A 14,575-nucleotide genomic window follows, 5' to 3' on the forward strand; every position below is an offset into this window, starting at 1 on the left:
TGTTGATTGCTAAATGATTTGACTCTAAATGTAACACTCTATGGTCATAAATGCAACACTCCCAGAGTTAAGTTAACACTGATGAATGAAATACGGCAGTATTATTTTTGTTGTTGTAAACGGTAAAATATTATGAGTCCTATGGCTGTTTTTGTAAACATTCTATAGAGTCCCCTCCCTTTAGTTGAAGTGTCAAAAGTCAATCTGGTTCAGAGTTTTCTGAATTGTTTTATTATTACGATTGCAAAACAAAAAGTCCTACGGCTGTTTTTCTAAACACTGTAGTATAGAGTTCCATCCCATATGTGAAGCATCAAGAGTCAATATGGTTCACAGAGTTTTCTGAAATTCTTATCCCTGTCATGCTGTACCTGCCTTCTTATGCAAATTACACATAGCTCCTCTCTTTCATCTCTCTTCCTCTGCCTTATATAAACAGTCTCTCTGTGTGAATCACATATCTCTCTCTGAATCCTGTAGAGTAACGAAGATAAACTCCCAGCAGTTCAGCTTCAACACAAACCATGTTCCCTGCATCTCTGCTGCTGCTGCTGACAGCTGCCTCCTGTGAGTCTCTCTGGATTTAAAAAAAATGTTTATTATAAATAAATTGTCCCATTAGGTTTAAGATTTCATTGTGACAACATGTGGGCTTTCTTTTTAACAGCTGTTCAGGGTCAGACATTGACTGAGTCTGGACCAGTAATTAAAATGCCTGGAGAATCCCACACACTGATCTGTACAGCTTCTGGGTTCACATTCAAGGACTATTGGATGAGTTGGATAAGACAGGCTCCTGGGAAAGAACTGGAATGGATTGGTTATATACATGGTACTACTACTTACTACTCCCAGTCAATGCAGGGTAGATTCACCCTCTCCAGAGATGACTCCAGCAGTAAGCTGTACCTACAGATGAACAGCCTGAAGAGTGAGGACACAGCAGTGTATTACTGTGCCCGGTACACACAGTGAGAGAGAGTGGTAGGGGAGTCCCACAAAAACCACTTCCCCATTTATCACAAGCTATCTCAGGATATACACTTTACATAATCCCTTGTTGGATATTAGGAATAGAAAAATGCAAGCACATATCCTTAGCATGTTTTTCTAATAGGGTGTTTTTCCTAACTGCTTTAAAGAGTTCCTTCTCCTATAAGAGTAGATACAGATCCTGTTAAATTACTAGAGGGGTTATGTCATGAATCCTAAAAGTTCCATAATGGGGAGAAAAAGGCAGCCATTTTAGTCATTGTCAAAGGTTTGTGTACTGGGAACGGAGTCAGGTGCAGGAGAGCAGAGAGTTGTGAACAGACGCATACTTTATTTAGGCAGGAGAAACCAACAGCCACTGCAAAGTGCAAACACGCAAACAGTCACAATAATATACCTCGTGAAATAAAACACGGAATAAACGCATACCATTAAAGTGCATCAACATACAGTAGACATGTAACACAAAACAATCTCACACAAAGACATGAGGGGAACAGAGGAATAAACACATGTAGTGTGATTGGGGAATTGTGTTTTTTATTTTTTTTATTTTACCTTTATTTAACTAGGCAAGTCAGTTTAGAACAAATTCTTATTTTCAATGACGGCCTAGGAACAGTGGGTTAACTGCCTGTTTAGGGGCAGAACGACAGTTTTGTACCTTGTCAGCTCGGGGGTTTGAACCTCCGGTTACTAGTCCAACGCTCTAACCACTAGGCTACCCTGAAAACCAGCTGAAAACCAGGTGTGCAGGGAACAAGACAAAACAAATGAAAAATAGAGCGGCGATGGCTAGAAAACCGGTGACGTCGACCGCTGAACGCCGCCCGAACAAGGAAAGGGGCCGACTTTGAAGTCTTGACAGTAATGGAAAAACCAGTCTAATTGGAATGAATGGCAGTCGAGGTATAGGTGATGCATTTTCTGCTTATACTTATGCAGGAAAATAAAAGTAAGGCATGTGAAGTATCATAAATTGTGTAATGGAATTATAGTCAACCTAAAATATTGTAATATTATCAGAAATACAGTTCATATGGGTTTTATACCAATGTTATTCATAAATAGCCTCTAAAATATTTATAAACAGACATTAAATGCCTCAGTTTTTGTTTTCTTGGAAATCTGTGAGTGCTATTATATGATACAATATCAGTACTTGTTGCATTTCCAACTTGTATAAATCCTATCATTAACTGATTTGACTTTGGCTTATTGGCTTATTGGCAGTTGATTTCATACATTTTTTAAATTCTTCCTCTAAAACTGTCTGGCTCCAAGATAACACACATGTGCAGATACATTATTCATATTCATTGTTTTACAAAATACCTTATGGCAAACCAAAGTTGACAAAGTCCTTGACCAACATGGCTGACTTGTAGCCCATCATAAGAAGGTTAATGTCCATTCAAGTATTCTAATTCCTAATGCTATGGCTCACTACCCCTCTGTATAGTTCTCTGTATAACAACATATACATAATCAACAAAAATGTACAGTGAACCTAAAAAACTGGGGCCTTCTGACAATTCATTGGTTTGATACATATATCTATGCCCAGTGGGTTAACTATTACTCACTAGTATCAGTCTAGCTTTGTACAATAGAAATTGAATATTAAAATCTGGCATAGTTATCCCAAATTTGTTTTGATTTAGTTATGAAAGAAAGGTTTAAATATAGGCCCCTTTTTTTCACATTTCGACTAAAACGACCTACCCAAATCTAACTGCCTGTAGCTCAGGCCCTGAAGCAAGGATATGCATGTTCATGATACCATTTGAAAGGAAACACTTTGAACTTTGTGGAAATGTGAAAGGAATGTAGGAGAAAATAACAGAATAGATGGTAGAAGATAATACAACAAAAAAAACAACCATCTTTGAAATGCAAGAGAAAGGCAATAATGTATTACTCCAGCCCAGATGCAATTTAGATTTTGCCCACTAGATGGCAGCAGTTTATGTGCAACATTTTAGACTGATCCAATGAACCATTGCATTGCTGTTCACAATGTGCCTAACATGTTTATTAATAACTTTTCATGTTCAAAATGATGCACTCTCCTCAAACAATAGCATGATATTCTTTCACTGTAATAACTACTGTAAATTGGATAGTGCAGTTAGATTAACAAGAATTGAAGCTTTCTGCCAATATCAGATATGTCTATGTCCTGGGAAGTTTATTTGTTACTTACAACCTCATGCTAATCGAATTAGCCTACGTTAGCTCAACCGTCCCGTGGAAGGGACAGCGATCCCGAAGTAGTTCTCTTGTTAGGGCTAGGGTCCTTTTTTCAGAATTTCTGCCTGACTGACGCAAGGAAATGCATATAATTGGTACCATTGGAAAGAAGACACTCTGAAGTTTGTAGAAATGTTAAATGTTAAAATAATGTATATGACTATAACACAATAGATATGGTAGGAGAAAAACCAAAGAAAAACCAACCAGACATTTTTTTTGAGAGTCCATGCTCTTCCATTAGAACGTATAGGAAGAGGGTTAAATCCAGCTCCCAGATTGCAATTCCTATGGCTTCCACTACATGTCAACAGTCTTTGATCAAGGTTTCAGGCTTGTTTCTTCCCAAATAAGGAAGAATTCTGAGTTTTGATACAGGAACACAGAGTTGGAAATCAGTCTGTGTGCGCGTAATGAAGAGAACGCGCAGCTACTAATATCGCTTTCCTAATGAACATACTTCTTTCCGTATGAAATATTATAGTTTAATTACATTTTCGAGTACCTGAGGATTAAATTAAAACATATTTTGACTTGTTTTAACAAAGTTTAGCGGTAGCTTTTTGGATTCTTCTCTCTGCATGTTGAACGAGTGGATTACTCAAATCGCTGGCGCCAAATAAACTGACTTTTTGGGAAATAAAGAAGGATTTGATCTAACAAAACGACACTGCATGTTGTAGCTGGGACCCTTTGGATTGCAAATCAGAGGAAGATTTTCAAAAAGTAAGTGAATATTTAGTCGCTATTTGGGAATTTATGAAATCTATGCTGGTTGAAAAATATGTTGATGTGGGGCGCTGTCCTCAAACAATCGCATGGCATGCTTTCGCTATAAAGCCTATTATAAATCGAACAATGCAGTTAGATTAACAGGAATTTAAGCTTTTAACAAATATAAGATACTTGTCTGTCCCTAAATGTTTAATATCCATAATTGTTATGATTATTTATTTGAATTGCACACCCTCCAATTTCATCGGAAGTTGTTGTAGCCATATTAACAATGGTTTAATAATCAAACAGGGGCAGAACAGGTCAAACCAGGCCTGGTTCGGTAAACCAGAGGTGGGGCAACACTACCAGACGGCAGGTAGGCTCAGGGTCAGAGTAGGCAGGGGTCAATAATCCAGAGGCGGGGCAAAGGTTCAGGTCAGCAGGCAGACTCAGAGTGGTCAGGCAGGCAGGCTCAAAGTCAGGACAGGCAAGGGTCAAAACCAGGAGGGCGAGATACAGCGAAACTGTGAAGAGCAGGAGCTGAGACACAAAAATGCTGGTTGACGTGACAAACAAGACGAACTGGCAACAGACCAGAGGAGCGAAAACAGGTGTGACAGTACCCCCCCTATTTTTCTAAAGATTGCATTTGAATGTTTGTGATGTAAACTATTTCTGTTGAGAAAACCTGATTCTAAAATGATACTTGGTGTTTACCCTGGATGTCTTATTTCAATAAGGCGTTAAACTAACATGCAGACATTTTTTTATCGCTACACAGTCTCAAAGCTTCCAACAGTGTCTTTGCTGTCGGCACCCATTGGCACCACCCAGTACCTGATGTGAATGATTGAAGATTTCGCCCCCAATAAAGATCACCAAAACGATCTCCAAAACAGGTTTGTACACAGGAGAAGACTGTACAACAATTGATTTAATGAACACATATAGGATCTATATTATTTAGTGTAGTTCCTCATCAGTAACATGTCCTGCTTTCACGCTGCTGCTCTCCCCTTTCAGAACCACTGACGGTGACTCTGAACCCATCGAGTGTGAAAATGGTGTTCTTGGACAACCAAGCGGTGCTGGAATGTGTCATCACTGGTACAGACCAGGACACAGTGGCTGGTACCACTATCACCTGGCAGGTCAACAACAACAACAGGACAGAACAAGATGGATGGCATCGATCTGAAACCTATTGAATCAAAGGGCAACCTGAACAGCAGGGTCAGTACTCTGACCATAGACCAGACAGAGTGGACCAATGTGAACAAAGTCCAGTGTTCTGTCATGAAGAGAGGTGAAGACAAACCGGTCATTCAGTACATTAGCTTCACCAAAGAAAGTAGGTCACTGAGACGTCTCAATGTGGTTGTGATATGTGGTCACATACTCCATGTTCTGGAGAGGGAGGCACAGGATGTGCAGACTTTTGCTCCACGCCAGTGCTAACCTCCCATGACTCAGCAAATCAACTAGTCATTAACTAATCAGCACTATTGTTTAGTTGAATCAGGTGTGTTAGTGCTGGACTAGAACAGAAACCTGCACACCCCTGTGGCTCTCTAGAACCAGGGTTAAGGACCACGAGGTTAGATTTTACACGTACATGAGTGTAACGTTTCTCCTTCAAATCAATCCTGTTGCAGGTCGAGCCCCTTCAATGTCCGTCCACGTTCTCCCAACGGAAGACACCAAGAAGGAGGGGGAAGTGACTCTGGTGTGCCTGGTGGTCTGCCCGTCTCTCTGTGATGTCTACATCATGTGGCAGGTGAACAGCAGCCAGTACCAGGAAGGGGTCACCAGCCCTCCTCAGAAAACCAAGAGAGGCAACTACTCCTTCGCCAGCGTCTTCCCCACCACCAAGAATGAGTGGGAGAGAAACATGCTTTTCACATGCGGCATCAAGCATGCCGGCTCGGACAACAGCACCGCACATAAGGTGAGGAGTGTGTCGAAGTCCATGGGTAACTCATGTGAAGACAAGTGATTTTAATCTGTGTGTGTTGTGTCCTTGTGTCTTCTTATTGACTCCTCTGTGGGTCAGAATAGCCAATTACTAGCGGTGTCCCTTGTTGTCCTCTTTGATGTCATTTATTGTTGTCCTTGTTGGGTCTGTTGCGTTAAAGACTAATACAGGTGTACACATGCACAGGCACAGAGACACACACAGATATCATACCCTCTACAAAAAACTCCCTTGTTATTGTAATGGTGAAAGGTTAGCATGTCGTAGCATGTCTTGGTATATGATGGTATATGATATTTGGGCTACTACACACACAATGTATTTTTCCACCATTTCCAATAGGTTAGAATTATCTTCTATGTCATACAAGTCATTCATTTAATTCAAAAGTAGGTCACCTTTCTAAGTTGTTGATTTAGTAACTTAGATCAGTGGTTCCCAACCAATGTGCCGCTGCACACTGGTGCGCCTTGATAAACTCTGATGTATGCCTCAACTTTTCCTAATCTTAATATTTTTTTTGAATACAAAAAAATGAATGCGCATGGAGTTTTCACCTGGGAGCACTAGTGGCCAAATAATACATTAAATAATACATTAAATGGAACATGGTTACATCTGTAACGTTGTTTCAAGTCCCGTGCCTTCAGGATGTTGTTATATTTGTATCATTTGAGGGGCACGCAACAAGGGCAACGTCATTTGGATCATTTGACTTTGTCTCTGAAAACTATTTAAGCACAGGAAGTATGATTAGGTTTCGTAAGTGTCTTTTATTTCTATGCATTGAATAACACATTCATAAATAACACATTCAATAAATAACACATTCATAAACCTAAATTAAAGGTTTTTAAGTTCTGTCTTATATCTAGGAGATACACTACATAACCAAATGTATGTTGACACCTGCTCGTAGAACATCTAATTCCAAAATCATGGGCATTAATATGGAGTTGGTCCACCCTTTGCTGCTATAACAGACTCTACTCTTCTGGGAAGGCTATTGACTAGATTTTGAAACACTGCTGCGGGGACTTGCTTCCATTCAGCCACGAGCATTAGTGAGGTCGGGTGCTGATGTTGGACAATTAGGCCTAGCTCCAAGTCGGCATTCCAATTCATCCCATAGGTGTTCGATGGGGTTGAGGTCAGGGCTCTGTGCAGGCCACTCAAGTTATTATACACTGATCTCAACAAACAATTTCTGTATGGACCTTGCTTTGTGCATGGGGCATTGTCATGCTAAAACAGGAAAGGGCCTTCCCCAAACTGTTGCCACAAAGTTGGAAGCACAGAATGGTCTAGAATGGCATTGTATGCTGTAACGTTAAGATTTCCCTTCACTGGAACTAAGGGGCCTAGCCCAAACCATGAAAAATAGCCCTAGACAATTTTTCCTCCTACACCAAACTTTACAGTTGACACGATGCATTCGGGCAGGTAGTGTCAAATCAGATTCATCCATCGGACTGCCAGATGGTGAAGCATGATTCATCACTCCAGAGAACACGTTTCCACGGCTCCAGAGTCCAATGGAGGCGAGCTTTACACCACTCCAGCCGACCCTTAGTAATGAGCATGATGATCTTAGAATTGTGTGCAGCTGCTCGGCCATGGAAACCCATTTCGTGAAGCTCCCGACAAACAGTTATTGTTCTGACATGCTTCCAGAGGCAGTTTGGAACTCGGTAGTGAGTGATGCAACCGAGGACAGATTATTATTTCATGCGCCATGCGCTTCAGCATTCTGCGGTCTCATTCTGTGAGCTTGTATGGCTTACCACTTCACGGCTGAGTCTCTGTTGCTCCTACACGTTTCCACTTCACAATAACAGCACTTACAGTTTACCAGGGTAGCTCTAACAGGGCAGAAATTTGACAAACTGACTTGTTGGAAAGGTGGCATCCTATGACGGTGCCATGGTGAAAGTCATTGAGATCTTCACTAAGGCCATTCTGCTGCCATTATTCCTTATGGAGATTGCATGGCTGTGTGCTCAATTTTATATAGCTGTTTCGTGTCTGGACTATCCTTAAATGTGAAGACTTATTTATATCAAATCAGTTCTCTAGGTTGAATTATTACGTGATTAAACTAATCATGTGAATATTGTCGTGTCTTTACTATCATTAAATTGAAGACTTAGTTTTTATCAAAGATTCCTGTAATTAGTATTACACGATTAAACTGAATAATCATGTAACTGTAATTAACTAGGAAGTCGGGGCACCAAGGAAAGTATTCAGATTACAAAGTTATTTCCCAATATAACCTTTCAGATATTTTCATATCTGATCAATAGTCTTCTGATTAATGATTTATTTATTTTACCTCACGTTAGTCTCATTCCAAACATCGTAAATTGTTGGTTATCTGCACAAACCCAGTCTTCACTATGAGTCATCCATACATCAATTGTATTAAATAATTTATTTATTACTAACTAAGTAATTCACAGAAATGCATGAACAAACAAACATGGTAAATGTGGTTACATGAAAGGATATGAAAATGTGCCCTAGTGGGCTAAACCAGCATGGCGGCTTGTTAGAAAAAGGGGAAATGGGGGGTCGACTAAGAAGTCACTACAGAGTTAATTATAACAATTAAAATGCTAATCCTTTACACATGAACAGTCACTCATTCGGGAACAATTGCAATCAATATATATATTTACGCTCAGTGTGTCGTCTTGATCGCTGGTGAAAAGTTTGTGTCTTTCGTAGAATTTTCCATCTCTCCCTCTCTCTCTCTGTCTTGGTTAGAGGGGATAGTTCAAAGTGACATTCGTTATAGAATGGATGTTTCGGCGGTTGTCGTTCTTCGCGTTCAATGATACCGAAATCTTAGCTGCAGACTAGTAATTCATATCAAAGACTTGTTCTCATTCTGTCGGTATCGATAGTCTAAGAGTTTAACCACGTGGTATGGTTAAAAGATTCAGCAATGGTCTGCAACCTTTAGCCATCTCGTAATTTAGGTAAGCTCGGTCTACAACCTTTGTCCCCCTCCTAATGGAGAAAAACATGGTCTGGTGATAATTTCTCTAAGTTGGGTTTTATTCGGAATGGAAGAAAAGGGCTGTCCCAGGATGTCTGACCCTAACTGGGCTCAGGGGCGGTCCTCTGATTTAGTTCAAATCCAATTCCCTTTTTGAGTTTTCCTTCATTAAACAGTCCAAAATCACATTGTAAAATTGTGTAAACAGTATCATACTCACTCATTCATCTTATACAACAATTAGATGTACACCTTATATCTGGGGCTATTATATAAACAGCGTTATGGTAATGTGGCCACACCGTCTCCCATGAGCTTCCCAAGTTGTGACAAACGGACCAGTTCGTAGCTGGATTCTTAACCGATCTTTTACACTTTCTCCGGAACATGAAATTTGTTCATACCTCAGGTTCTGTGAGGTGGAAGGATTTCCTTTGTCTCCATGAAAAATTCTGAGGAATTTACGACCTCTGACCACAGCAGCCTACTTGAAGGAGGAAAGGGGAAGGGCAGGGAGAGGGGGATGGGGTTGCTATACACAAAGAGGACAACGTCATGACAACGTTAATTAACTAGGAAGTCAGGGCACCACAGGAAAATGTATAGAGTTAGAGTTATAATTTCCCGAAACTAACTCTTCAGATATTTTAATATTTTATCAATTACAGTCTTCCATTATTAATAAATATGAATTGTTACCTTCTTTAGTCTCATTCCAAATGTCGTAAAATTCTTGTTTATCTGCAAGAACCCTAGTTTCCATAATGAATCAGCAACATACAAATTGCTTTAATTATTTATTTACTAACTAACTAAATAATCACAGAAAAACATTACAAACAAACAGTAGATATTGGTTACTAAATAAAAAAAGTCCCTTGCGGATGAAGCCAATATGACAGTTTGGTCGTCAAAGGAAAGGGGTGGGGACTGAGAAAGAGCGGGAAATACATAATGGATAACTACACTCATAGGAATTGCTAATACTTTACATGAACGAATGCTCATTCAAAAATAACTTGCAATTGACATATTTACGAGTGTATGTCTTGCTGTCTCTCTCTGTGGTCACCGGTCCATCTGCTGGAGAGAGTCGACAGAATAGTCTCTGGTTAACTTTCCCAAAAGTCACAATGTCTTTCGTGGTTGTATGTGGTTAGAATGGATACTTCAGAGTATCATTCGGAAATGTTATCATAGGTTAGATACTTTGGCGGTTGTCAGTATTCTTGTTCTAGGTTTGCGTAATTTCTAGCTGCAGACTAGTAATTTGTGCCGTCTAGAATTTTCTCCTTCTGTAGTGAAACGATAGTCTCAGAGTTTAACCATTTCCAGCCGTGTAGCCAAAACTACAGCTGAATGGTCTAATGGTCTATAGAATTGTAGCCAAACCAACGTGGGGACTCTGTCCCGGCGTTCTCTGATTCAATGTATATATTGTAGGAAATGGGTTTTATACTCTGTGGGAAAAGGAGTGGTTCTATAACGCCTAATGTGATGTCTGGGCTCACGGGGGTGTGGCCAATGACTAGTTAATCTTTATATGAAAATCCATACTCTCCTTTAGGTTAACTTTACATTACATCTTTTCACAAATAATTTCATGTATAATCACATACGTTTCACAGTATTTATATGTAAACCTGATAACTGGGAAATGTACACTTTAAGAGACATAGTGATGTGTGTTTGCTGTCCTTCATGATGTCACCAAATGAAACACAGTCGACATGACTGTCCCTTAAGTGTCCACGTACCATTCCCACATTCTCAAAATTATAAATATTGTTTAGTTCTCCCATTTTGGGAATTAGGAGTTTTGAACAAAGAGAAGCTCTTTGTGCTGGTAGACTCTCTCCCTCAAAACTGCATGGCAGTTTCTGCCAGGTATTTATGACCTGTCGTAAAGTCATTATACTTATGGTGAGGAGAGTGAGAGGGGGGGGGCACGATTTACACCCCAAGGCCAATATCATGACACCTGTCAACAATGGGTGTGGCTGAAATAGCCAAATCCACTCATTTGAAGGGTGTCCATATACTTTTATATATTTTTGTATTTTTTTAAAAAAAATTTAATTTTTTTATTTCACCTTTATTTAACCAGGTAGGCTAGTTGAGAACAAGTTCTCATTTACAACTGCGACCTGGCCAAGATAAAGCATAGCAGTGTGAGCAGACAACACAGAGTTACACATGGAATAAACAAATGAACAAGTCAATAACACAGTAGAAAACAAAGGGGGAGTCTATATACAATGTGTGCAAAAGGCATGAGGAGGTAGACGAAGTTACAATTTTGCAGATTAACACTGGAGTGATAAATGATCAGATGGTCATGTACAGGTAGAGATATTGGTGTGCAAAAGAGCAGAAAAGTAAATAAATAAAAACAGTATGGGGATGAGGTAGGTGAAAATGGGTGGGCTATTTACCAATAGACTATGTACAGCTGCAGCGATCGGTTAGCTGCTCAGATAGCTGATGTTTGAAGTTGGTGAGGGAGATAGAAGTCTCCAACTTCAGCGATTTTGCAATTCGTTCCAGTCACAGGCAGCAGAGTACTGGAACGAAAGGCGGCCAAATGAGGTGTTGGCTTTAGGGATGATCAGTGAGATACACCTGCTGGAGCGCGTGCTACGGATGGGTGTTGCCATCGTGACCAGTGAACTGAGATAAGGCGGAGCTTTACCTAGCATGGACTTGTAGATGACCTGGAGCCAGTGGGTCTGGCGATGAATATGTAGCGAGGGCCAGCCGACTAGAGCATACAAGTCGCAGTGGTGGGTGGTATAAGGTGCTTTAGTGACAAAACGGATGGCACTGTGATATACTGCATCCAGTTTGCTGAGTAGAGTGTTGGAAGCCATTTTGTAGATGACATCGCCGAAGTCGAGGATTGGTAGGATAGTCAGTTTTACTAGGGTAAGCTTGGCGGCGTGAGTGAAGGAGGCTTTGTTGCGGAATAGAAAGCCGATTCTTGATTTGATTTTAGATTGGAGATGTTTGATATGAGTCTGGAAGGAGAGTTTGCAGTCTAGCCAGACACCTAGGTACTTATAGATGTCCACATATTCAAGGTCGGAACCATCCAGGGTGGTGATGCTAGTCGGGCATGCGGGTGCAGGCAGCGATCGGTTGAAAAGCATGCATTTGGTTTTACTAGCGTTTAAGAGCAGTTGGAGGCCACGGAAGGAGTGTTGTATGGCATTGAAGCTTGTTTGGAGGTTAGATAGCACAGTGTCCAATGACGGGCCGAAAGTATATAGAATGGTGTCGTCTGCGTAGAGGTGGATCAGGGAATCGCCCGCAGCAAGAGCAACATCATTGATATACACAGAGAAAAGAGTCGGCCCGAGAATTGAACCCTGTGGTACCCCCATAGAGACTGCCAGAGGACCGGACAGCATGCCCTCCGATTTGACACACTGAACTCTGTCTGCAAAGTAATTGGTGAACCAGGCAAGGCAGTCATCCGAAAAACCGAGGCTACTGAGTCTGCCGATGAGAATATGGTGATTGACAGAGTCGAAAGCCTTGGCAAGGTCGATGAAGACGGCTGCACAGTACTGTCTTTTATCGATGGCGGTTATGATATCGTTTAGTACCTTGAGTGTGGCTGAGGTGCACCCGTGACCGGCTCGGAAGCCAGATTGCACAGCGGAGAAGGTACGGTGGGATTTGAGATGGTCAGTGACCTGTTTGTTGACTTGGCTTTCGAAGACCTTAGATAGGCAGGGCAGGATGGATATAGGTCTGTAACAGTTTGGGTCCAGGGTGTCTCCCCCTTTGAAGAGGGGGATGACTGCGGCAGCTTTCCAATTCTTGGGGATCTCAGACGATATGAAAGAGAGGTTGAACAGGCTGGTAATAGTATATACAGTGCCTTGCGAAAGTATTCGGCCCCCTTGAACTTTGCGACCTTTTGCTACATTTCAGGCTTCAAACAAAGATATAAAACTGTATTTTTTTGAGAAGAATCAACAACAAGTGGGACACAATCATGAAGTGGAACGACATTTATTGGATATTTCAAACTTTTTAACAAATCAAAAACTGAAAAAATGGGCGTGCAAAATTATTCAGCCCCTTTACTTTCAGTGCAGCAAACTCTCTCCAGAAGTTCAGTGAGGATCTCTGAATGATCCAATGTTGACCTAAATGACTAATGATGATAAATACAATCCACCTGTGTGTAATCAAGTCTCCGTATAAATGCACTTGCACTGTGATAGTCTCAGAGGTCCGTTAAAAGCGCAGAGAGCATCATGAAGAACAAGGAACACACCAGGCAGGTCCGAGATACTGTTGTGAAGAAGTTTAAGCCGGATTTGGATACAAAAAGATTTCCCAAGCTTTAAACATCCCAAGGAGCACTGTGCAAGTGATAATATTGAAATGGAAGGAGTATCAGACCACTGCAAATCTACCAAGACCTGGCCGTCCCTCTAAACTTTTAGCTCATACAAGGAGAAGACTGATCAGAGATGCAGCCAAGAGGCCCATGATCACTCTGGATGAACTGCAGAGATCTACAGCTGAGGTGGGAGACTCTGTCCATAGGACAACAATAAGTCGTATATTGCACAAATCTGGCCTTTATGGAAGAGTGGCAAGAAGAAAGCCATTTCTTAACGATATCCATAAAAAGGGTCGTTTAAAGTTTGCCACAAGCCACCTGGGAGACACACCAAACATGTGGAAGAAGGTGCTCTGGTCAGATGAAACCAAAATTGAACTTTTTGGCAACAATGCAAAACGTTATGTTTGGCGTAAAAGTAACACAGCTCATCAACCTGAACACACCATCCCCACTGTCAAACATGGTGGTGGCAGCATCATGGTTTGGGCCTGCTTTTCTTCAGCAGGGACAGGGAAGATGGTTAAAATTGATGGGAAGATGGATGGAGCCAAATACAGGACCATTCTGGAAGAAAAGCTGATGGAGTCTGCAAAAGACCTGAGACTGGGACGGAGATTTGTCTTCCAACAAGATAATGATCCAAAACATAAAGCAAAATCTACAATGGAATGGTTCAAAAATAAACATATCCAGGTGTTAGAATGGCCAAGTCAAAGTCCAGACCTGAATCCAATCGAGACTCTGTGGAAAGAACTGAAAACTGCTGTTCACAAATGCTCTCCATCCAACCTCACCGAGCTCGAGCTGTTTTGCAAGGAGGAATGGGAAAAAATTTCAGTCTCTCGATGTGCAAAACTGATAGAGACATACCCCAAGCGATTTACAGCTGTAATCGCAGCAAAAGGTGGCGCTACAAAGTATTAACTTAAGGGGGCTGAATAATTTTGCACGCCCAATTTTTCAGTTTTTGATTTGTTAAAAACGTTTGAAATATCCAATAAATGTCGTTCCACTTCATGATTGTGTCCCACTTGTTGTTGATTCTTCACAAAAAAATACAGTTTTATATCTTTATGTTTGAAGCCTGAAATGTGGCAAAAGGTCGCAAAGTTCAAGGGGGCCGAATACTTTCGCAAGGCACTGTATATAGTGTTTAAGAAAGCTCATAATTTGTTTTACTTTTAACCCTTTTGTTTTTGTTGGCACAACAATAGTTCCATACTTCCATAAAAAACATGTAACCGGTACCAGGTTACCTGTGTGAGACTTG

At 40.9% G+C, this 14,575-nt stretch overlaps 1 pseudogene; it reads left to right on the forward strand.

Moving 5' to 3' along the window:
* Positions 1 to 858: 858 nt before the first annotated feature.
* LOC112232660 lies at positions 859 to 5,959 on the forward strand (annotated as a pseudogene).
* The last annotated feature ends 8,616 nt before the right edge of the window (positions 5,960 to 14,575 follow it).

This window comes from Oncorhynchus tshawytscha, linkage group LG27, assembly GCF_018296145.1.
Source record: "Oncorhynchus tshawytscha isolate Ot180627B linkage group LG27, Otsh_v2.0, whole genome shotgun sequence".
Lineage (NCBI taxonomy): Eukaryota > Metazoa > Chordata > Actinopteri > Salmoniformes > Salmonidae > Oncorhynchus > Oncorhynchus tshawytscha.